Source organism: Macrobrachium nipponense, chromosome 34 (assembly GCF_015104395.2).
Source record: "Macrobrachium nipponense isolate FS-2020 chromosome 34, ASM1510439v2, whole genome shotgun sequence".
In the NCBI taxonomy this organism is placed as follows: domain Eukaryota; kingdom Metazoa; phylum Arthropoda; class Malacostraca; order Decapoda; family Palaemonidae; genus Macrobrachium; species Macrobrachium nipponense.
Window position 1 is genome coordinate 32,583,398 of NC_061095.1, and position 25,000 is coordinate 32,608,397.

The 25,000-nt window shown below is 37.4% G+C and overlaps 1 protein-coding gene across 9 annotated transcripts in view; it reads right to left on the reverse strand.

The window, feature by feature from the left end:
- LOC135208014 (delta-like protein C) overlaps positions 1-25,000 on the reverse strand; it is a 633,917-nt gene that overhangs the window by 404,524 nt on the left and 204,393 nt on the right. For all 9 annotated transcript variants that reach the window (XM_064240118.1, XM_064240115.1, XM_064240110.1 and 6 more), the window contains one exon: positions 20,199-20,253. The gene's annotated coding sequence lies outside the window, so the exon portion shown is untranslated. The remainder of the gene's footprint in view (positions 1-20,198; positions 20,254-25,000) is intronic.

Sequence of the window (25,000 nt, forward strand, 5' to 3'; positions counted from 1 at the left end):
ACAATATAAAACGGCTTTTCGTGCGCCTTATATGGGAGAGAATAGTTCAACATACAGGGGGATCGATTTCGACGAAGAAATTTAATTCGCCCTTAATTGGAGAGGTGGGGAGGAATATGGTTACTAGACCGGATGGGGACTCGTGGAGCGTTCTTGTTATCTTTACAGTTGTTTAACGTCTCACGCGTTTCTTTTCAAACAGGGAGAGCTTGTTTGGATGTTTATTTTCACCGCATATCCGCAGAAACTGACTTCCGTTTTCCTGTTTTGAGAAGAACTTTCTACAAATGTATTTCCACATGATAACTGACTAAAATCTCGCTCTCTCTCTCTCTCCTCTCTCTCTCTCTCTCTCTCTTTCTGCACAGACTAAATAGCATAAACTGTCACTGAAATTTGTAAAAGCGGAACAATAAATATTCAATATTCCGTTCTCTCCTACAGGTATTTCCATATGATCATTATCAGGAAGTACTGGGACCTCATTGTGGAGAAAACTCGGACTGTGAGACAAAAAAAAAAAAAAAAAAAAAAAAAAAAAAAAAAAAAAAAAAAAAAAAAAAATCAACAATAGTATAACCACTACGTTTGGATACAAGACCATTCAACTTACGGAATAGGAATATGCAGAACACTCAAATTTATCTTCTGTCATAGGGAACTCAGTTCGATTGCATTAAAGCATGGCTTTAGTCGAAGCGTTGAAGATGACATTTTGTTGAATGTTCATGACTTGGGATTATAAGTATCAACCGAACACAGACAAACGCCAACTTGTTACATTCAACTGGAGATCTTGCAAGAAAACTGCATGCATGCAAGTTCAATAACTCGGGTTATTGAATTTGAGGTTGCATATATATATACTGGATGGGACGAATAACACTGACATTGCAAAGCACAGTTTTATAGTAAATATATTTCCCTCACGAGAAGAGCCACAGAAAAGGCAAATAAAGCAACATCAAGAAGAAAGAGATGATGTAGGAGAAAGATGCGTTCGAATTCTGGAAGAAACGACAGATTTGCCCTCATGGGTCATTTACAACACAGGAAAAGTTCCATAACCTGGCGATGAATGAAGACAGGTAAACAAACAGGTCTGGCAACCTTATCGAATGTCGTACATATGACAGCTCAACGCCACCATTGTCAATTGTATATCAGTGCAAATAAGCAAGATGCTCGCCCCTAAGATTTCCTGAAAACCAAAACTTGAAAATCTTACTTCTGCGCACTATACGAAAACTTCCTCGCGAGATCTACATTTCAAAAACAATACTAGATTGCACGAACTGTAAATACATGTATTATTGTAGAAATAGAACACTAATGGAATAATAAAAATAACTGGCATAATATACCCCATGACCACGTTGTAAGGCGGGTTATTGGTGAGACACTAGTTGCCTCTAAAAGCATAATAACGGAACGAATAGTTCATATTCCTTGTTTGGATTTCAGTGCGTTTCTCTTAAGGTGTTTTATAAACACTAATTGTAATCAAAATAAAACATATGAAAAATGCGCCGAAGTTTCTTCGGCGAAATCGATATTTCTTTACGGCGTCTAATGCTGTATGAAACTCTAAGCCACGGCCCATGAAACTCTCAGCCACAGCCCTGTCGTGGCCTCTGTTGTTGGCACCTATAGCCGTGCCAGACGCACATTCATGGTTAACTTTAACCTTAAATAAAATAAAAACTAATGAAGTTAAGGGGCTGCAATTTGATAGGTTTGATGATTAGAGGGTAGGTGATCAACATAGCAATTTGCAGCCCTCTAGCCTCAGGAGTTTTTAAGTTGTGAGGGCTGACGGACAGATAAAAAGCCATCTCAACTGTTTTCTTTTACAGAAAACTAAAACTTCCAAACAAACACACAATCATATATGGCTGACACACTGGACGCCAGGTGAAGGGTGTCCAGAAGCTAATTCGACTAAGAACTATTAGTTAAGGTTATTTATAATAATAATAATTTATTGCATTGCAAAACACATCGCCCACACTGCGCCGAAATGCCAAGAAACAAAATGAATATTTCATCCAACTCTTCGCCCAACTTTTAATGAGTCCATCTGTCTTCTTGAACGAGTCATCGTTCTTCTATTTATTCAATCTATCTTCCCTTTCACTTTCACTTCCACGTCTTTCATTGCGTCTAATTGGCCACCTGATGCTGCGCTTCCCTGACCTACCAATCACTGATCGTTATCAATGCGGAGGGAAAAATGAAAGCAACGAGCAACAGTTATATACAATGAAAATAAAAAAGGAAGAATCATGACAAACATCGTTTTCCTTCCTGCACGATTGCTAGCCTCTGATGACCTCCTGCGTTTTAGCAGTTTTCAAAGACAACTTATTTCCCGAGGTTATCATTTTTATCACAGCCACGTGAAACGAAATAAAGATGCAGTTCTTTTTTGTCGAAGAGTTCCTTCCTGCAAGATCTCCAACCTTCACAGTCACTTTTGAGCGTCTCTGCGCTTTCCAAAGGCGATTTATTTGCGGCAGTTATCATTTTTATCGAATAATTTTCACACCCCACCGTCATTAGCTCTTTTCATTCATGACCTGGTAATCACGGAGACTATAAATTTCTCCGAAGTCAAACAGCTTCGCCTTCTGCTCCCCCTACCTCGCTCCCCTATCTTCCTCATCTTTCGCCAGGCGTTTCGAGTCTCGTTTCTTCTTCTTCTTCTTCTTCTTCTTATGTTTTTGGCCTTTCCTCTCTTCGGGTTCGTTGCGCAATGTCAAGAATAACTTTCCGATTTCACTTTATTCGTAACTTCTTTTAGTTCTCTTCTCTCACTTCATCTCACTTTGCTTTTGAAATTCTCTCTCTCTCTCTCTCTCTCTCTCTCACATAAACACACACTTACTCTCTATCTCTTTCACAAACTCTCTCTCTCTCTCACACACACACATACACATACAAAACTCACTCTTTTTCTCACACATACAAACAATCGCTATCTCTCTCTCTCTCTCTCTCTCTCTCTCTCTCTCTCTCTCTCTCTCTCTCTCTCTCTCTCTCTCCTCCGCCCTATTTTCCAGCATGTTTGTCTTGGCTGCCTAACTTGTAACATCCTGCAAAACAATCAGCAACTTCCTAAATCAATAAACTTCTTTCCTGGCTGGCCGCAGACAGACTGCCAAAGTTTTCTTCCTGTTATACAAGACGTGGCGAGGGGGAAAGCTTTGCGAAATACAAATAACATAAAATAACACAATTTCTCTCCTAAGAATACCAACAGCAATTACAACAATGACAACAAGAGCATTCGGTAGAAATCGTACAGTCGCTTACTTCACTCAAAAGTGAACAAGTCATGCGATTAGCCTGGTTACGCAGATACTCCAAACTAATTTGCTTCTATCTCTGAAAATCTAGAAGTTTGTTTTTTCTTCATATAGACACTAACAGTAAATAATAAATATTACGACAATAAAAGTAAATATAATTGGAAAGATGAATCTGATGAAGACAAAATGTTAAATCTTTATCAAAACAACAAAAATAAAAACATAAGGGGATCAACTCATGAATGGGTCACCATTTCCTGTTAAATTCATTCACACTTATTTCGTTAAAATGCACATGGACACAAACGTGAGCACATCAATTTGTCCAAATTCAGTTGGAGGCGCTAATACTATTATAATAATAATAATGATAATAATAATCAAAACAGAAAAGTTCTAGAACATTATCACTAATTGATGAAGTAGCTGTAATGATGATATTTACAAAAATTCCGTAAGAAAGTAAAGAAACTGTGACCTGATTCACACCTGCACCAAGAGCAGAAAGGGGAAAATACTGAAATAATCCACGGTATACCTTTATTAGTAAGCTTCCGGTCGGAGAACTTGTAAATCCCAATACTGGCACCAAATCTAAAACAAATATAAAATGAACCATTGCAAACTCATAAGATTAAAAATAACAGTTAAAAAATATTACAAATACGATACGCAAATAAACCTGCTAGCAACAACACTACTTAACACCCGATAAAGAAGTTACGATCGTCTAAGGCATCAGTACAGAAAAAAAAAAACTGACAGTACTGTCTGTCTTAACAGGATGTTACGCCTACAGCCTCACACATTATGGTAAATAATAAAAGTACAAAAGACTGACTAAAAACATATAAAACCTTGAGGTCCCAAGCATAGTAAACACTATAACTGGTTCACTTAAGGTAGATTCTTGAGTGAGCCCTATGCCTACGAGACGTTAGTTTGGCGGCCGCTGATTGGCTGGGAGCTGCCTACCTCCCGGTACCAGCCAATCAGCAGCCACCAAACAAACTTCTCGTAAGATAAAAGGCTCATCCCCGAAGAATCCTGACCTTTAAGTGAATCAGTTTATAAAGGCCACGATCCACCATCACTCCCCAGCTACCCATGGATTTTTTCTTTTTCTTTTTCTTCCTCTCAATCTTTACCTGACAACCCTTGTGGACAGTCACCAGACAATCAACCCAAAAGGGGTCCACAGTGAAATCAGTCTGCAAAGAGAGACAATCAGAGGAAAAGGTGATAAATAACTCAATTGGTACTGGAAAGTAAGGCAGAAACAGAAACACCTGAATTCAGGAGACGTCAGCAAAAAGAGTTGCTTCTCGCTTAAACATGTGGAGATCTGAAAACTCCACAACTGTACTAGGCAAACTATTTCGCATTTAATTTTAAGCCAAAATAGAGCCTAGCAAACAGAGTAGCATCAAAACCTGATATTCGATAACGACACTGTTGCAGCAGCAGTAGCCTGCCTAGTATTGCCAATAAAAGCAGCTAGGTCAGTCAGGTAAAGAAGAGTGCAGAGGATGTTTGCCTTTGTACTGCATTTTATGCACCAAACATAATGAACTCACTTTATTGGGATTCAGAAGGCTTATATATATATATATATATATATATATATATATATATAATATATATATATATATATATATATATATATATATATATATATATATATATATATATATATGTATAAAACCACATACACGGTCACGGAGATTTCTGTTCCCGATGAATCTGTCTTTCATTTGTGGTCAACGCAAAGTTCAATTATCAAGAAACGGAGTAAGGAACATATTACTGTCTGCCACTCATTGGTGGTCACCTATCCATGTACTAACCATACCCAAGGATGGCTAATTAGCTTCATCTGAGACCAATGGTGCAGAGAACTGTTGTAACACATATTTAGTTACCTTTTTATCGAGAAAGCAGACTGCTAAACCTTAATAATGAGAGGAACCAATCAACAGAAAAATATTTGTTCATTGATACCAGACTACTAAACCTACCATTGACAACCACGGCATCATATCCGGCTTCAAATAATCTAAATGTCTCGCCAGTTGCAACCTCTGGGATTGGAATTTCAAGATTGCTCATTGTTCTATTAAAATGTTTCCAAGTTCGTATTTATAGTATCTCAGGAATCCTCCCTTGGTATTCAACACTGATCTTGTTAATCTTCCTAAAGCTGTATTCTAAAATGCTATCAGCTTTTGTTTTGAGTACTTGGCCAGGGCCAGTGCTCAAATCCATTTGGTATTAGTCTCAAGCCTGGTAATCCTTTCTTTTAAATAAATGGTACACTTATTTCATTTAGGGTAATAGCTGCAAATAACCTCTTTATTCTTACTGCATCCATAAGAGTTTTACTTTACCATGCACCACAATATTCTCAACCGAAGCTCACATGATGAATGTCAATCTTAAAAACGATTAATAATCAATAAGAGAGGAGAGAGGAGAGAACCTTACCTTACCTTAAGAATAAACTTTGTTGGGTTTGCCCCAGGCCCTCAGTGTGAGGCAACCTCTAATGTCTACCAAGAGGTGGAGAGAGAGAGAGAGAGAAGAGAGAGAGAGAGAGAGAGAAGAGAGAGGAGAGAGAGAATTGGAATTCGAATGTACAATTAGGACAAAGGCCAAGCGCTGGGACCAATGAGAGGGAAATTGACAGTATGTAGGTTTGAAAGGTGTAACGGGAGGAAGTCCTCAAAGCAGTTGCACTGTGAAACACAATTGTGAAGGAGGGTGGAAGGTCAGGTGGAAGAAAGAGAATATGACCGGATGTACAGCAAAAGGAATGAAAGACGTTGCAGTAAAGACCTAAGGGATGCTGCAAAAAACCTTAAACCTACAGTGTACCACGTGAGGTGCACTGACGCACTAACCCCTAGAGAGAGAGAGAGAGAGAGAGAGAGAGAGAGAGAGAGAGTAAGAAGAGAGAGAGAGAGAGAGAGAGATATGCGTAACCAATATAGAAGTAAGGAAAAAGCAACAGGTCAAAGCCTGAAACAATAATTTTTATAATAAATGACCGAAGACAATGATGGGTCGTATGTTAATATTCTAATGCCGTTAAAATAATATCAGACGTTCTACTCTACATTCTACCAGTGAAAAAGACATGAGACGACTTTCTTGGACATTTTAATCGTTGAATGAGATTTTCAAAGCAAATAAAACCCTTAAAAACATTTTTGTACAAAAGTAACAGCTTATAAGGTAAAGGATACCCCCTAACTTTTATACCAGAATGACAAGTAGTTATTGTTCTGATTATCACAACTATCACAGAAAGAAGAATGACTGAGGGCAAACACTCAGAGGTGAACGACCCCCGAGATACCCAGGTCCCCGGACCCGAGCTCTCGGCTTTGACATGACTTATCGGAGGAGGAGGAAGGAAGGACAGCAATAAATAAGAGAGCCGCCATTGTCAAGGACGTCAATACACTATCAGTCATCTATGAAAGCATTAGTCAGCGCCAATAACAGCACCGAATAAAAGACAATGGCTGTCATTACACATGGCGGACCTCGAGTCCTCTGTCGTTACTCATGTTCGACGAAGTCACTCTACTATAGTTCGTTCTCTCTCTCTCTCTCTCTCTCTCTCACAGACACGTTAAAAAGTAATACCCAGTCAATCTGTCTCTTACTCTCATACAAACGCTCACTACTTGGCTGCCTAAAGAAGTACAAATGACAAAAAATATGGCCTGCCTTCAACTGTCATCCACGAGAACTTTCTGTTACCCTCACTTCCCGGCTCTTTTTCCCTTCCCTCTCCCCTCACTTCAAACACGAGGAATTTGTCATCTTCAAATATGCCAACACTTGCTCAATATTTGTCGCCCTAAGAAGGGGGAATGAGATATATATAATATATATATATATATAATATATAATATATATATATATATATATATATATATATATATATATAGATATATCATATACGTATAAACATGTGTATGTATGTATGTATGTATATTATATGCAAACAAAAACAACATTAACCAATCAAACTAAACTCTACCTTTAATACTTGTAACAAAGAACAGTAGAGGCCACGAGAGGTGTGAAGAATTCTTTCGTTAACATTCCAAACTATTTTTTGGTCGGAAAAGATGACACATGAAACACAGATAAGTAAGACTGATGGAGAGGGTGGCTGCCCCCTTCAGCAGGGATGAGCTATGGGTGATGATGAGGCCTTTAGTATTCATCATCCTCATTCTCACTACCACAAATTCTCTCTCTCTCTCTCTCTCTCTCTCTCTCTCTCTCTCTCTCTCTCTGTCGAGAACCTCCAGAATCTACCCCACTACCGGAAATACAAGAAGTGATTTATTTACTAGCGATTCTCAAAAGGTTATCTTAGGAAGGACTATATAGTAGCAAGCTCTGACCAGACCTCCGTCCGTCTGACTCCGTGTGATTGATGGTCTAGACTCTAGAGAAAGGATGGTTAGTATCACTGATCGAGAATTCTAAGAACAGAAATATTTCATAAATTTTCCAGTCTTCCCCTCCTACAAACTATTTATGTAAAAGCTATATCTATAGCATTATGAACTTAGAAGGGGCTGGAAATGTTACATATATGGAAAATGATTATATCATACATAGAGTGTTCTAAGGCCATTGACAAAGATCTCATAATCCAGCTAATTTTTATATGTTCTGCCTTTTCCACTTTTTAATCATTTATATTTATGCATAATAAAATTGCAGATAAAACGATTTTTCTGAGGATTTTATTGTGTAAAAATCAATTATTAAAAAGTTAAAAAAAAAATGCCAAACAAATAACAATTATGTGTTTGTATACATATATAATGTTATACAAATTTTTTAAGATAAGAAGTCTACATCAATACTAACCTATAGCGGGTTCACTTAAGGTAGATTTTTGGGTGAGCCCTATCTATGCCTACGAGACGTTTGTTTGGTGGCCGGTGATTAACTGGGAGCTGCATACCTCCCGATACCAGCCAATCAGCGGCCGCCAAACAAACGTCCCGTAAGCATAGTGCTCATCCAAGAATCTACCTTAAGTGAACCAGCTGTAGTGTTATCGATAATTAATGTTTCATTTGCGTGATTTTGGCCCACATTCACCCGTATCCCTTTCTCACAGCGGAGGGTTTGACGTCCCCATCTCTGACCCCAAGTGACCTCTCTTTCGACCTGTGAGAATTTCGGTAGCATCTTCTTCCTCACGATTGCCTGGGTCACGGGTAGCGAAATTACGGGGTCAGAGTCCCGGCATTCCTGTGTCCTTAATTCAGGTTTAGCATTGTTTATCAATACTGTCATTAATCTCGACTTTTCATCCATGTTTGTATTGGAAATATGGCTTCAAAGAGCACCATATATTATCATTATTATCATTATTATTATTATTATTATTATTATTATTATATACTGAATGCCCTACACCGGTCAGTATATCTAGAGATCTAGGGAGAATTTTCTTAAACCTCTCATTATTATACTCGTATACGAAAAATTTATGCTTTGAGAAGCCACACGTCGGTAACACTAATAATAATAATAAAAAAAAGAATCTGTCAAAACTCATACAACCCACATTTTCATCGTTTGCAAGATAGCACTTTTTTCCTGCTTATTATGTTATACAAAACAATGGACATTACTTCCAAGCAATAATCAAAGTGACCTGAAATATTGATTACTAATTTCCACCAACCGCACAAAAACCACAAAGAAGCGAAAGCTATAAAAGAAAGGCAAAAAATATGCACGTAAGTAGCAAAGTAGAGAGAGAGAGAGAGAGAGAGAGAGAGAGAGAGAGAGAGAGAGGAGAGAGAGAGGGGTCGGGTCAGGTCAGGTCAAGTCAGCGATGGCTGTTGGGGAAACATCAGGAAGTTATCTCAACCACGCGTGGAATACGCACACAAACACTCGATGCCTCGAGGAAGACTGCAGGAGGGAAAGGAGGTGAAGAAGAGAAGACGGGCAGGATGAGAGGAACGTACGAGGAAGATAAGAAGGGTGAGGTAGACAAAGAACCACATCAAATCTGCAAGTAATTTCAGAACTGATAGATTTCTTTACTTGACCTAACACACACAGAGATTTATATATATATATATATTATAATATATATATATATATATATATATATATATATATATATATCATATATATATATATATATTAGGACCAATCTGAAAAAGATATCTCCAGGGGTAGCAAAAGCCATGCCGAGAAGAATTGACACACACGATAAAGGCACAACATTAAACCTTTAATACCAGTAACAGCCCTTCTATCCTATTGCCAGAAATTTGACGACTCATTTATGATTGGCCCCCATAAAAAGCTTTAGAAAATTTCATAAATGATATTTAATTTGCAAGTTCACTTACAACGATAATTTCTCTCAGAAACAATAATGACTCGACGCAACGCAGAGAGAGAGAGAGAGAGAGAGAGAGAGAGAGAGAGAGAGAGAGAGAGAGAGAGAGTTTGGACACGTGCGTTATTTCTACCTGGAAGTTGTGATCAGCGTAACCAGGAACAAAGTCGCGAGGCCAATACCCGAACACAATGGAGGATCTCATCGAACGTTAACCGAATCGACCTCCTCCAGTCGTCAAGAGGGAAACTGGCCGATTTTCTGACGTGATTATGACATGACGCATGACATGTTATAGACACATGTCAAACGGAAAGTCATGACTCGTGTCCCAGACAACACCAGCCTACATCATCTTCCTGTTCCTGAGAGAAAAACAATCACGTCCTCAAGGAATCACATAACGACACGTCAAAGAAGGCTTCGACCCACTGCTGTTACCTCAACCGTTGAAGGCCGCCACAGACGCTTACACAACGTCTCTCTCGAAAATGTTGACGCAAGGAATGCAGGAATGCATGTATTACACTCAGAGGAACGAAGAGAGTTATACAAGACTTTTTTTTATTCTGAGGAGAGATGTCACCTAAATACTGAAATACAAAATGAGGGAATAAGATTATCAGACTACAGTTTTCTAAATCACTCTAGTTTCTGTTGCAACTGTGGCAACTCGGATTATCGTTTTTTACCCTGATACAATTCCACCTCTATTTTAATATTTTACCTACATTTTTATTTGTTTATAAGTTTGTTAATCTGCTTTTCTAATAACTGGTCTCCTCTTTCCGTATTTCTCATTAGCTTCTTTCGAATGAACACCATGTTCTTTGGAAGTTTGAATTTCAAGTCATGCCCCCTATGGGCTTGTTCCATATGAATAGGGTTTATTTTCTGAACAACAACAACAACAACAATAATAATAATAATAATAATAATAATAATAATAATAATAATAATAATAATAATTGGATTGGAGCTACAGAGGCAAAAAGGAAGAAATGGACAAGAGAAGAAAATAAGGAAATATGGAGATGCTACATCAGAAGCAACCCGACGGAGAGAGGATATAGAAGAAGATTGGTCAACATCTGGAATGAGAGGAATAACACCCCCCAATCAGAGCAGAGGCTGGCAGACCAAGTAAGGAACATAAAGAAAAAGAACTGGCTCTCCCCAACAGAAAGAGAAGAACTGGAAAGGGAAATGTCACACGACAACGAATACACGAAGACGAACTGAGAGACGATCACAGAAGACGACAGGGAGGATGAGGTATCAAACAACGACACACGAAGAAACACCGACGAAGTAACAGAGAGGACGGAATGGGTAGAAAAGATCAGACAATGGATGGAGCCAGATACAGAGAGAACAAAGATCCCCTCCATGAAAGCCTACAACACCAAGAAATTAAGGGAGAAAACAAGTGAGGTCAATGAAATAATGGGCATAATACAGACCACCAGTATCACAGAAACAAATAACTTGACATATGCAGGAGCAAGATTAGTAGCAGAACTCGATGGGGATTCGAACACAACACCACAGCAAACCAACCCAACAGAAACCAAAACAGCAACCTCCTTGGAAAAGGCGCCTGGAAAAGCAAATCATGGTGATGAGATCTGACTTGAGTAAACTGAAAGAGATGGCAGAAAAAAGGCAAGTAAGAAGTAAGAAAACAAGGGAGGAACTCAACGAGAAATACAAAGTACAAGAGAGGGACTAAACAGCACCATAGAAGATGTAAAACAGAGGCTTAAGGCCAAAGCACATAAGATCCAACGGTACATGAACAGGAATAAGGGATACCAACAAAACAAACTATTCGGAACCAACCAGAAAAGACTATACAGCCAACTAAGAGGGGAAGACAACCACCCAGAAATTCCTGAAGCCGAACCAAGTAAGAGACTCTGGGAAAACATATGGAGCAATCCGGTATCACACAACAAACATGCAACATGGCTCCAGGAAGTCAAGGAAGAAGAAACAGGGAGAATAAAACAAAGATTCACAGACATCACGACAGACACAGTCAGACACCAACTAAAGAAATGCCAAACTGGAAAGCCCCAGGTCCCCCCGATGAAGTCCAATGGATACTGGCTCAAAAACTTCAAGTCCCTACACCCACGAATAGCAGAACAACTCCAGCATTGTATCTCAAATCACCAAGCACCCAAAATGGATGACCACAGGAAGAAACATCCTTAGTTTCAAAAAAAGACAAGAGTAAGGAAATATAGCCAGTAACTACAGGCCTATCACCTGGCCTACCAATAATGTGGAAGTTACTAACAGGTATCATCAGTGAAAGGCTATACAACTACCTAGAGGAGACAAAACACCCATCCCCCACCAACAGAAAGGCTGCAGAAGGAAGGTGTAGGGGCACAAAAGACCAGCTCCTGATAGACAAAATGGTAATGAAGAACAGTAGGAGAAGGAAAACCAACCTAAGCATGGCATGGATAGACTATAAGAAAGCCTTCGACATGATACCACACACATGGCTAATAGAATGCCTGAAAATATATGGGGCAGAGGAAAATACCATCAGCTTCCTCAAAAATACAATGCGCAACTGGAATATAATACTTACAAGCTCTGGAATAAGACTAGCAGAGGTTAATACCAGGAGAGGGATCTTCCAGGGCGACTCACTGTCCCCACTACTCTTCGTAGTAGCCATGATTCCCATGACAAAAGTACTACAGAAGATGGATGCCGGGACCAACTCAAGAAAAGAGGCAACAGAATCAACCATCTGATGTTCATGGACGACATCAAGCTGTATGGTAAGAGCATCAAGGAAATAGATACCCTAATCCAGACTGTAAGGATTGTATCTGGGGACATCAGGATGGAGTTTGGAATAGAAAAAATGCGCCTTAGTCAACATACAAAAAGGCAAAAGTAACGAGAACTGAAGGGATAAAGCTACCAGATGGGAGCAACATCAAACACATAGATGAGACAGGATACAAATACCTGGGGAATAATGGAAGGAGGAGATATAAAACACCAAGAGATGAAGGACACGATCAGCAAAGAATATATGCAGAGACTCAAGGCGATACTCAAGTCAAAAACTCAACGCCGGAAATATGATTAAAAGCCATAAACACATGGGCAGTGCCAGTAATCAGATACAGCGCAGGAATAGTCGAATGGACGAAGGCAGAACTCCGCAGCATAGATCAGAAAACCAGGAAACATATGACAATACACAAAGCACTACACCCAGGAGCAAATACGGACAGACTATACATAACACGAAAGGAAGGAGGGAGAGGACTACTAAGTATAGAGGACTGCGTTAACATCGAAAACAGAGCACTGGGGCAATATCTAAAAACCAGTGAAGACGAGTGGCTAAAGAGTGCATGGGAAGAAGGACTAATAAAAGTAGACGAAGACCCAGAAATATACAGAGACAGGAGAAAGACAGAAAGAACAGAGGACTGGCACAACAAACCAATGCACGGACAATACATGAGACAGACTAAAGAACTAGCCAGCGATGACAATTGGCAATGGCTACAGAGGGGAGAGCTAAAGAAGGAAACTGAAGGAATGATAAACAGCGGCACAAGATCAGGCCCTAAGAACCAGATATGTTCAAAGTACGATAGACGGAAATAACATCTCTCCCCATATGTAGGAAGTGCAATACGAAAAATGAAACCATAAACCACATAGCAAGTGAATGCCCGGCACTTGCACAGAACCAGTACAAAAAGAGGCATGATTCAGTGGCAAAAGCCCTCCACTGGAGCCTGTGCAAGAAACATCAGCTACCTTGCCAGTTAATAAGTGGTAGCGAAGCACCAGAAACCTGAGGGGAGTTGAATAGAAAACGATCAGGCAAAGATCCTCCTTGGGACCTATGGTATCAGAACGGATAGGGTGATACGTGCAAACAGACCAGACGTGACGTTGATTGACAAAGTCAAGAAGAAAGTATCACTCATTGATGTCGCAATATCATGGGACACCAGAGTTGAAGAGAAAGAGAGGAAAAAATGGATAAGTATCAAGATCTGAAAATAGAAATAAGAAGGATATGGATATGCCAGTGGAAAATCGTACCATAATCATAGGAGCACTAGGCACGATCCCAAGATCCCTGAAAAGGAATCTAGAAAAAAACTAGAGGCTGAAGTAGCTCCAGGACTCATGCAGAAGAGTGTGATCCTAGAAACGGCACATAGTAAGAAGAGTGATGGACTCCTAAGGAGGCAGGATGCAAACCCGGAACCCCACACTATAAATACCACCCAGTCGAATTGGAGGACTGTGATAGAGCCAAAAAAAAAAAAAAAAAAAAAAAAAAAAATAATAATAATAATAATAATAATAATAAAAATAAAAATTATTATTATTATTATTATTATTATTTATTATTATTATGTTAAAAAGGATGGCAGAATTAAGCGAGTTGACTTTTATATATTGTTTTTTTCTATTTTCCTTACAAAATAGAAAAAAACTATATAAAATCAACTCGCTTAATTCTGCCATCCTTTTTAACAGTATTTGCCTAAAAGAGGGTCTTCTACCACCCAAAATATTATTATTATTATTATTATTATTATTATTATCATTATTATTATCATTATTACTATTGTTGTTATTCATAACTATGGTCTCTGCAAATTATAATTTGCAAAGACCATAGCTATGAGTAAGAATAACTAAGAAAGTACTGAGGAGGTTGGAAACTTCTGAACAAGGGAAGAACAGAAAAATAAATCCTTATAACAGTAGGTTTCTTTTATGAAACCGAGGTTGTCAAGCTAAGCAGTGGCACTTTTGTCCATTCATCGTTCAAGTCAGTAAAAAGAGGGAGTTGGAGTGGTTGAACAGCAACAAAGGAAATGAAGAAGTAGAAGGATCTAAAGGTGGAACCAGAAGACAGGCTGGACAGGAAGACTGAAGAAGGAAGCAGGTATGGAGGTACAGTAAAAGGCTAAAAAGTGGATATAGATCGGGGAAGAAAGGACGCTGCAAACACCATTTAGTAATGCTCAAAGTGCATCACGTGGGGTGCACTGACGGCACTACATCCTACTGGCCACTTTCCTTTCCTACTGTGTCCATTTAAACTTTTATAAGATCAATTCCTCAGTTAGACATGATTTAGAATATGACATCAATGTGTTTATTGTAATGAAGGGGTTGAATGACCACCATTCTGACTGACCCAGTTAATTCTGATTACATATAGTATAATTAGTCTGGCTATACTCTGTTATGGCTAGGATTACCTACCATCAAACCGACATATAGCTCCTTGATGGGCTCTGATTCTCGAATACATCTGCCTTAACGTAATACTGTTTTTACACGTATGTTTATCATATATATATATATATATATATATATATATATATACTATATACATATATATATATATATATATATATATATATATATATATATGTATATATATATACACACATCATACATAAATAAATAACTAAACAAGCACAAAGTAAAACAGAACATAAGGAATGTGTCACCAAGTATCAATTATCTGTTTTGAAAGAATCAAACAGATGACCAAATAAGGCAAAAGAAGACGAACAAGAGGATGAAAAGAGTGTCAAGTCGATAGCTTGTAAACGAGGTCACAGATGCAATCATTATCAGTAGTAGAACAGAGACAAGAAGGGAAAGACACGCCAAAATACATGTGATAAAAAAGATAAGCGAACAATAAAAAAAGGAATTTTCCTTTTTTCTTTTTGCAGTAGCAGACAGGGTGGAATGTTTCAAGCGCTTCAAATACGACAAAAATAAAGTGGTCATAGATCCAACTAATTTGCCCAATTATTACAAATGTTAATTCTCTGTATACAATTTCCCTACCGCAATTCATCTTAAACCTACGACCCCTTCTGGCCGAATCTTCATGGTAACTGGAATTCAGATGTCACCAGAATTAATATTTTAATCTCGGTGGTGTTGATTCTCGTCGGACCTTCGTCTTACCCCGATTTCATAAAGGTCGAATCCTTCCTACCTGGATTTCACGCACACTCTTGCCCATACCTCGACACCCAGTCGAATCCTTACCATGCCTCCACAAGAGGAGGATTCCACAACGGATAATTAATTCCACACTTAATAAAATCCAGCGGCTCTTCATAATTGCCTCTTCCAGAAGGTTCAAATTAGTAAGTAGCATCCAGAACGAACCTTCATTCCTATTCATCCACCCACCCGGCAGAGAACATGATTGCTATTGTGACCGTGTAATCAATGCACTATGCTTAATGAAGTCTGTGAAAATAACAGTAATGACTGAATCAGAGGATATGCGTATCCGATATTATCAGATTTCTGTGACTTACCGTAAGACTATAGCTGTCTCCTTTGGACGCAACAACCCCACGTGCGCGCGCGCATATATATATATATATATATATATATATATATATATATATATATATATATATATATATATATATATATATATATATATATATAGGGAATTCCAGGTGAAGATATGAAGAAAAGGCATACAGCAGGGTCCATAAAACACATCAACAAGGCCATAGTTTATTCAAACGAAACGTTCGCACATGTTCTATGTGCATTTTCAATCTGTAAATATAACATAAAAATCATTAAAATTTACAAAAGACATTAAAAAAATATTAGAGAAAAAAAAAGTTATTATTAAAAACTTTTTAAAATTAACATTATTTAAAAGGTTTACAGTAAAAAAGACCCAGTGCTCACCAAACCATTCAGAGGAGAAGGAGAAGAACGAATGACCAAGATTTGACACCACCTACGACTTCAGTTATGCGAGATAAAGAGGAGAGGCGGAAACGTTAGAGTTTAAAGAAGGAACAAGCCGTTGATGTATAATGACTCAAGGGTAGTTAAGTAATCACTATGGCTCGTACCACCAATATGGAGAAATGCTTTTTGTTGACTTCAATTTTACATATAGAGGCATGGTTCTTTTAGTATTAGAAAAATTCGGGTTTACTCAGTTTCTGGCCCGTTCTATAAACTGTATCCCATATGGCTACAATATCTCAACTGCAGTAACCTGCGACAAGATCCAACATAAATACCGGGGCATCCCGGGCACTTGAATTTATAAATGAATGTTGGACCTCATGAAGGCCTGCAGCTTGTCTTGTAGTTAAAGAATACGCCAATCTTGAGTGGATTGATTGGAATTAATTGAATATTAAGGCATCCAAATTCATGTTCAATTATTTGTTTAATTTTGGTTGCAAAGTTGTTGTCGAAATAAACGGGATTGTGGCAAATATATTTCTTTGGGACATTATAAGAGGGTGTTGGATCCAGAGAAGTGTTGTGACAACAGCCTGTTAATTACTTTAAAACCACGTTTTTTGGATAAGAATTCTGTGAAAAAAAATTAATTAAAACAAAATCTCATTATGAAAAAGAGACCAACTCGAAGAATATCGAAGAGCCCTATAAAACTAGAGTATAACATGGAATTTAGTTCAAAATTCTTAAAGCATGAGCTATAGAAGTTATTAGCAAGTCCAGTGTATGTCTTTTTCCGATACACAGATGTTGTAAAATCACCATTATCTCTGCTTACATTAATATCCAGAAAGGGTAGACAATTGTCGTTTTCTTTTTCCATGGTAAACTTTATATTTCGATGTTGATTATTGATATGTTCCAGAAATATCTCACTTTGCCAAGGCTCCTTGAATAATATAAAAGTGTCATCAACATATCGTCTATAATAGACAGGTTTACATATATGTGGACAATTAGTTAAAAAGTTTTCTTCTAAAAAAGACATAAAAATATTGGCGAACACAGGCCAATGGGGAGCCCATGGCAACTCCATCGACCTGCGAAAAGAGTTGACCATTAAAAACAAACATTGGGTCTTGCACAGCAAGCTCGAGAAACGTCTTAAAAAGTTTGTCTATTAAAACCATGAAACACTGTATGATCGTCATAAAAAATCTTGTCTAAAATAATGTTGATGGTTTCATTCAGAGGCACATTTGTGAAAAGAGATTCTACATCGAAGCTTGTCATATGTAGATCACCATCTTGTAAGACTATTTCTTTCTGGAACTCATATCATTTTTAAGTGAAAATTCGTTGTAAGCAAATTCACTGAGTAATGAGACAAGGTATTTAGATATTGCATAAGAAGGGCTGTTATAGGCTGCCATAATGGGTCTAATAGGGACTCCTTCCTTATGTACCTTAGGGAGTCCATATAATATACTAAAAGAAGAGCCTGTCACAAATAGTTTCTGGTACGTAATTTCATCTAAAATATCTTCATTTTTCAATTTTCTCAAAAATCTATTAATTTTGTCTTCTCTTTTGTAAATGTCTAAAAAATTTGGTTCACCATGCGATCGAAATTTAGTGTTATCAGCAAGAATGTTATTAATCTTATCAATATAATCTTGTTTATTTAGTAGTACCACACCTTTTCCTTTGTCTGGTTTACAAATAACCAACTATCCGTTACTTAGTTTCTGCAAGATATTCAAATCCTCTTTCCTGAAGAACGGGGTCCAAGATACTTTTAACTTGGTATAAGTCTTATGTAAAAGAAACGATAACTTTTGTTGTAAACCACTTAAGTCATTGACCAAATTTAAACCCTTCTTATGCAATATCTAAATACCTTGTCTCATTACTCAGTGAATTTGCTTACAACGAATTTTCACTTAAAAATGGATATGAGTTCCAGAAAGAAATAGTCTTACAAGATGGTGATCTACATATGACAAGCTTCGATGTAGAATCTCTTTTCACAAATGTGCCTCTGAATGAAACCATCAACATTATTTTAGACAAGATTTTTTTATGACGATCATACAGTGTTTCATGGTTTTAATAGACAACTTTTTAAGACGTTTCTCGAGCTTGCTGTGCAAGACTCAATGTTTGTTTTTAATGGTCAACTCTTTTCGCAGGTCGATGGAGTTGCCATGGGCTCCCCATTGGGGCCTGTGTTCGCCAATATTTTTATGTCTTTTTTAGAAGAAAACTTTTTAACTAATTGTCCACATATATGTAAACCTGTCTATTATAGACGATATGTTGATGACACTTTTATATTATTCAAGGAGCCTTGGCAAAGTGAGATATTTCTGGAACATATCAATAATCAACATCGAAATATAAAGTTTACCATGGAAAAAGAAAACGACAATTGTCTACCCTTTCTGGATATTAATGTAAGCAGAGATAATGGTGATTTTACAACATCTGTGTATCGGAAAAAGACATACACTGGACTTGCTAATAACTTCTATAGCTCATGCTTTAAGAATTTTAAACTAAATTCCATATATACTCTAGTTTATAGGGCTCTTCGATATTCTTCGAGTTGGTCTCTTTTCATAATGAGATTTTTGTTTTGTTTTTTAATTAATTTTTTTTCACAGAATTCTTATCCAAAAAACGTGGTTTTTAAAGTAATTAACAGGCTGTTGTCACAACACTTCTCTGATCCAACAAACTTTTGCAAACAACCAAAATTAAACAAATAATTGAACATGAATTGGATGCCTTTAATATTCAATTAATTCCAATCAATCCACTCAAGATTGGCGTATTCTTTAACTACAAGGACAGCTGCAGGCCTTCATGAGGTCCAACATTATTTATAAATTCAAGTGCCCGGGATGCCCCGGTATTTATGTTGGATCTTGTCGCAGGTTACTGCAGTTGAGATATTGTAGCCATATGGGATACAGTTATAGAACGGGCCAGAAACTGAGTAAACCCGAATTTTCTAATATAAAGAACCATGCCTCTATATGTAAAATTGAAGTCAACAAAAAGCATTTCTCCATTATTGGTGGTACGAGCCATAGTGATTACTTAACTACCCTTGAGTCAATTATACATCAAACGGCTTGTTCCTTCTTAAACTCTAACGTTTCCGCCTCTCCTCTTTATCTCGCATAACTGAAGTCGTAGGGTGGTGTCAATCTTGGTCATTCGTTCTTCTCCTTCTCCTCTGAATGGTTTGGTGAGCACTGGGTCTTTTTACTGTAACCTTTTTAAATAATGTTAATTTTAAAAGTTTTAATAATAACTTTTTTTTTCTCTTAATATTTTTTTAATGTCTTTTTGTAAATTTTAATGATTTTTATGTTATATTTACAGATTGAAAATGCACATGACATGTGCGAAACGTTTCGTTTGAATAAACTATGGCCTTGTTGATGTGTTTTATGGAGCCCTGCTTGTATGCCTTTATTTTATATATATATATATATATATATATATATATATATATATATATATATATATATATACTTATAAATACGATTAAACGGCATACTTTTGTAAAATACTTGACAGCTTTAAAATCATTATCCACCCTAAAGCACTCATCGCCAAATGGCAGTTGCTACAGCAATTTAAAAAATAAGGACAAGGTGATGATGATGACGATGAATCAAATCAGCAGAATCTAATCATAAACTGACCTGCTCAACGGAGATCCATCTGCTCGTTTTTCCCTCCCTCTCTATCTCGCAGATTCTGGAACAAAATATGAACAGTATATTATTATTATTATTATTATTATTATATATTATTATTATTCATATCGATAAAAAAGCAGCAAAAAATATGCATTTATATTATATATCGTAATTCTCCTCGCATTTTTCACCTTGAGAGAGAGAGAGAGAGAGAGAGAGAGAGAGAGAGAGAGAGAGAGAGAGAGAGAGAGAGAGAGAAGGGTTGCATTAAATAGTTCTTCCTATCGTAACTTTATTCTCCCCTCACCCACATCCATAACAATCGTCTTTAGATTCATAAAGCCTTAAAGACGTCAACGTTTATAAACTGATACTAAAGAATGAATCCAAAACAAGGAGACAGACGTAACAAAACTGATGTGTATAGATATGCATGTATGTATGTACATATGTATGCTTATTTATAAATATAAATTTTATAAATGTGGATGTGTATGTGGCGTTTGTTTGGGTGCGAGTACACGGTTGTGTAGATCCCCAATTCCTCTGCGTCACCTCAATAGCTGTGCCACAAAACCACAATTTTTAACCGCCTTATAACTTTTTTTATAGCCAAGACCCATATTACGTTTGGTTAACTATATGAGCAGAGTTTATACAAAATTACATGTTCCTATATACGACGTTTTCACTTCTCAAATTCCTTCTTCCCAGACGTGTTGGAAAAGCCTTAGATTTAGAGTAACTGATGACAAAAACTAAAAAGTTGGAGTAACATACTTCGACAATATGAAGTTACAATTATTTTTCCACAGGCTCTCCAGAGGTCCGTATATACAGAGCTGCTTAATTTGTGCTTTCTCTAAAGACTGAGTCATAAGAATACAGAAACTAAATTCAATGGTTCAATTCATGTCAGTATCATCAAGTACTAGAACATTTTGTAACAGTCAGGTATTGTATCTTGATTTAAATGAACGAAGTAAAACTCAATTAGATTTCTGACGTTTTTAATTTAAAACAAGTCCGTGATTCTCATCATTCTCACACATCCGTCTTTACTTAACATGGAAGTCAGGCACAACCCATCACTTTTTTTTTTCTTCTTAATCCGATTTTTGGAACTGAACATCGCCGAACGAAAATTTTCGGAAATAGAGAGATTTACACGACTGACGCATTAACTGTTTCACTAGGATTTTGTGCACAAACAACTAACTTAATTTAGCCCAGCTCACCTCCCAACAACACCCCTCTCTCTCTCTCTCTCTCTCTCTCTCTCTCTCTCTCTCTCTCTCTCTCTCTCTCTCTCTCATACACAGGCTTCTAATCGCATTTTTTTACCCCCTGGCACAGGCTTCAATGCCCCGGCCATAAACCGCAACGGTAATCACCGCCGTTTCCATGGAAACGTTTACGTTGGTTACCATGGAAGAGTTTACGCACGTTGCCATAGCAACGGCATGAGCCCATCACCCTCTAATCTTTATTTCCCCGACAGATAATGGCCCCGTCCCAAGTTTATTCTTGTCGTGTCCAGGAACGGAAGCAAATTAACTCGTTCTTCTTTTACATGATTTTATTACTCATACCAATTCACATAAAAAATGAACTGGCGCACACACAAAGAAGTTATATATTAGGTTAGATATATTTTCCCTTGACACTCGAGAAGAGAATCAGGCTGTGGCTACAAACAAACAAACAAATCTGAGGAGCGTTGGAGTAATTACGTAATAGGCAGGATTATCGTGACGTTAATCTCGCTCTTCTTAAAATATTTGCTCTCTATAACGTGTTCTCCTAGTAATGTGGTGCGTGTTAGGGAATAGTGATTATTTATTTATATATTCAAGGAAAAGGCAGACAAATGGAATAAATTACGAGATAATAATACAAACAAAACCCGTCCACGAGCAAGTCGCCAGATTGAATTTAAGAGAGAATGAGATTGAGAAACGAAGTCAAATAAGAATTCAGAAACGAGGACAATACTTGGCGTATGAAAACAACTGAAGAACTCATTTAACCGTATGTAAATTTGAATATATATATATATATATATATATATATATATATATATATATATATATATATATATATAGAGAGAGAGAGAGTAGAGAGAGAGAGAGAGAGAGAGAGAGAGAGAGAGAGAGAGAGAGAGACAAACTACCATGGATTTTACTAAAATAACTAAAAATTTTACATCAACTTTCCTATACACCAAGATGCAATGACGTCATCGGATGTAAATGACAGGAGTCATATTGCCACAGAATGGTTCGATTAATTATTTTAGTTTTCTGTAAATGAAAACTATTTATTGAGATGACTATTTGTCTGCCCGTCAGCACTTCTTCTGTCCGGCCTCAGATATTAAAAACTATAGAGGCTAGAGGGCTGCAAATTGTTATCTTGATCATCCTCCCTCCAATCATCAAACATACAAAATTGCAGCCCTCTAGCCTCAGTAGTTTATTTTATTTTGTTTAAGGTTAAAGTTAGCCATGATCATGCGTCTGGCCCCGCTATAGGTGTCAATAACACAGCCGTGGCTGAGTTTCATGGGCCATGGGGGAGAGTTTCTTATAGCATTATACTCTGTACAGAAAACTTGAATTTTCTTCGGCGCATTTTTTTACTTGTTTACATTAATTTTTTTTACTTGTTGACATTAATAAGCTTGAAAATAATTATGACAATTTTTTAATCAAGTGGCCTATAAACATGCCTCAAATTCAAAACAGTAATTTAAAATAAATAGACGCAAACTATATGCTCTTACCGAGTCAATTTTGGGCCTTACGTTGACCCCCTGCCATTATTATTATTAATATTAATATTCAGATGAACCATATACATATTGAACAATCCCACAGGGGTCATTAACTTGAAATTATATTTTTTCTCTTCCTACTGCTATATTTTGTCATCTTTCCCCTGTGTAATATATTATAATCTTTAAAAAAGCCAAGTACTAAAATCAAATTTACATTAGTACCCCTATTAAGACTTATTCCTCTACAAGCAGGGTCTTTCTGTCACAGGAAATTTAACGGTCAGAAGTGACACTCTCATAAAGCCTATAAAAATCCTTTTCCCGAAAAAGATAAAAGAAGAGACGCGTGTTTCCGTCGACACAAACCCCTCCCAACATACAGAGGAAGTAGGAATCATAGGAATCTGGGAATTCGAGAACATATGCCAGGTGTCAGGATTATCCCTCCACGGCACACAGGAAAGAGTGGTGCCTTTTGGTGGGGTTTGGGGACAGGGTGGGAGTGGGGACAAGCAGCGTCCAAGGGGATGTCTCCTCATGCCTACCTAGCAGGGGGACGGATAGGGCAGGGGGGAGAAATGCCAAACCGACGCCACGCTCACTTCTATCCACCCAAGAATATTATACTATCATCTCCATTATTACTTAATCCTGCTCAAATCTCGGCACAGGCTGCAAACTTGAAAATAAAAAAATAAATAAAATATAATAAGTAAAAAATGCGCAGAAGTTTCTTCGGCGCATCGAGTTTTCTGTACAGCGTATAATAATTTATGAAACTCTCAGCCACAGCCATGTGGTGGCCTGAGCTGTTGCATCGATAGTGGTGCCAGATGCACGATCATGGCGAACTGTGACCTTGAATAAAATAAAAAACTACAAAGACCCTGGGGCTGCAATTTGGTATGGTTGATCATTGGAGGGAGGATGATCAACATACCAATTTGCATCACTTTAGCCTCAGTAGTTTTCAAGATCTGAGGGCGGAGGGACAGACCAAAAGCTATCTCCATAATTTTATTTAGAGAAAAGTAATAAAAACGACTGATGACAAAACCCAGATAAAAACATATTTTCTACTTAACAATGAACTGAAAAAATGCCCTGCTGAACTCTTGAGTCCAATAACTATCTAAGAATAAGAAACACGTACCGAAGAGTGTCTAACATGCAAGTACTAGATAGGACAGATATAACAAGCACTACAGTCAAGTCAAGCCCCATGTCACATAAATCTGAACTATTACTGCGTTGCGAAAGATACCGAAGTTACTAACAGTCTACAAGAAAGATATCCATATCTGTGAATACATATAACATAAAACATTACAACTTAATATTAGTTCTATTACTTCAATTATCGTGGACAACTGTACGACTTTGCTCTAAAATACAATCCATTCACCACAGAAAATGAACAAAGATCACAAACATGTATCTTACACTAAACTGAAATTAAACATCAAAACGCTTATCATCTCTCTCTCTCTCTCTCTCTCTCTCTCTCTCTCTCTCTCTCTCTCTCTCTCTCTCTCTCTCTCGACCACCCTGGCTGTCTCTCCCGAGTAACTATACGCCCATACCAAACCAATTATTCACGGAATCGGGAGGGGTACGCAGGAAATAAGCCTAAGGAAGTGGCAAATGAAAAGCGTCTCGAAATAAAGAAAAAAACTGAAGTTAACAAAAAAGTCAAATAAAAAAGAGGCAGCCAATTCTGAATGAAAATTAACATTAGAATAATTAGCCTCGCTTTCACAAGGGGAAAATTGTGCATCACGCGCACACACTAACCAATGTTGTAGGATATGCAACGTCAAATCAAGTACATCACATGCAATGAATGTTCAAATCATGACTATTACCGAGAATCAATAGAAAACTGCGAGGTTTAAGCACACAAAGTGTCATATATTGCCTAAACTTCTATCGGATTTCTAAATGACATCGATAAAAAGAATTATAAAAGCTTAACGAGTACCAAATATTTCATGTATACATTGTATATATATACATGTGTATGTGT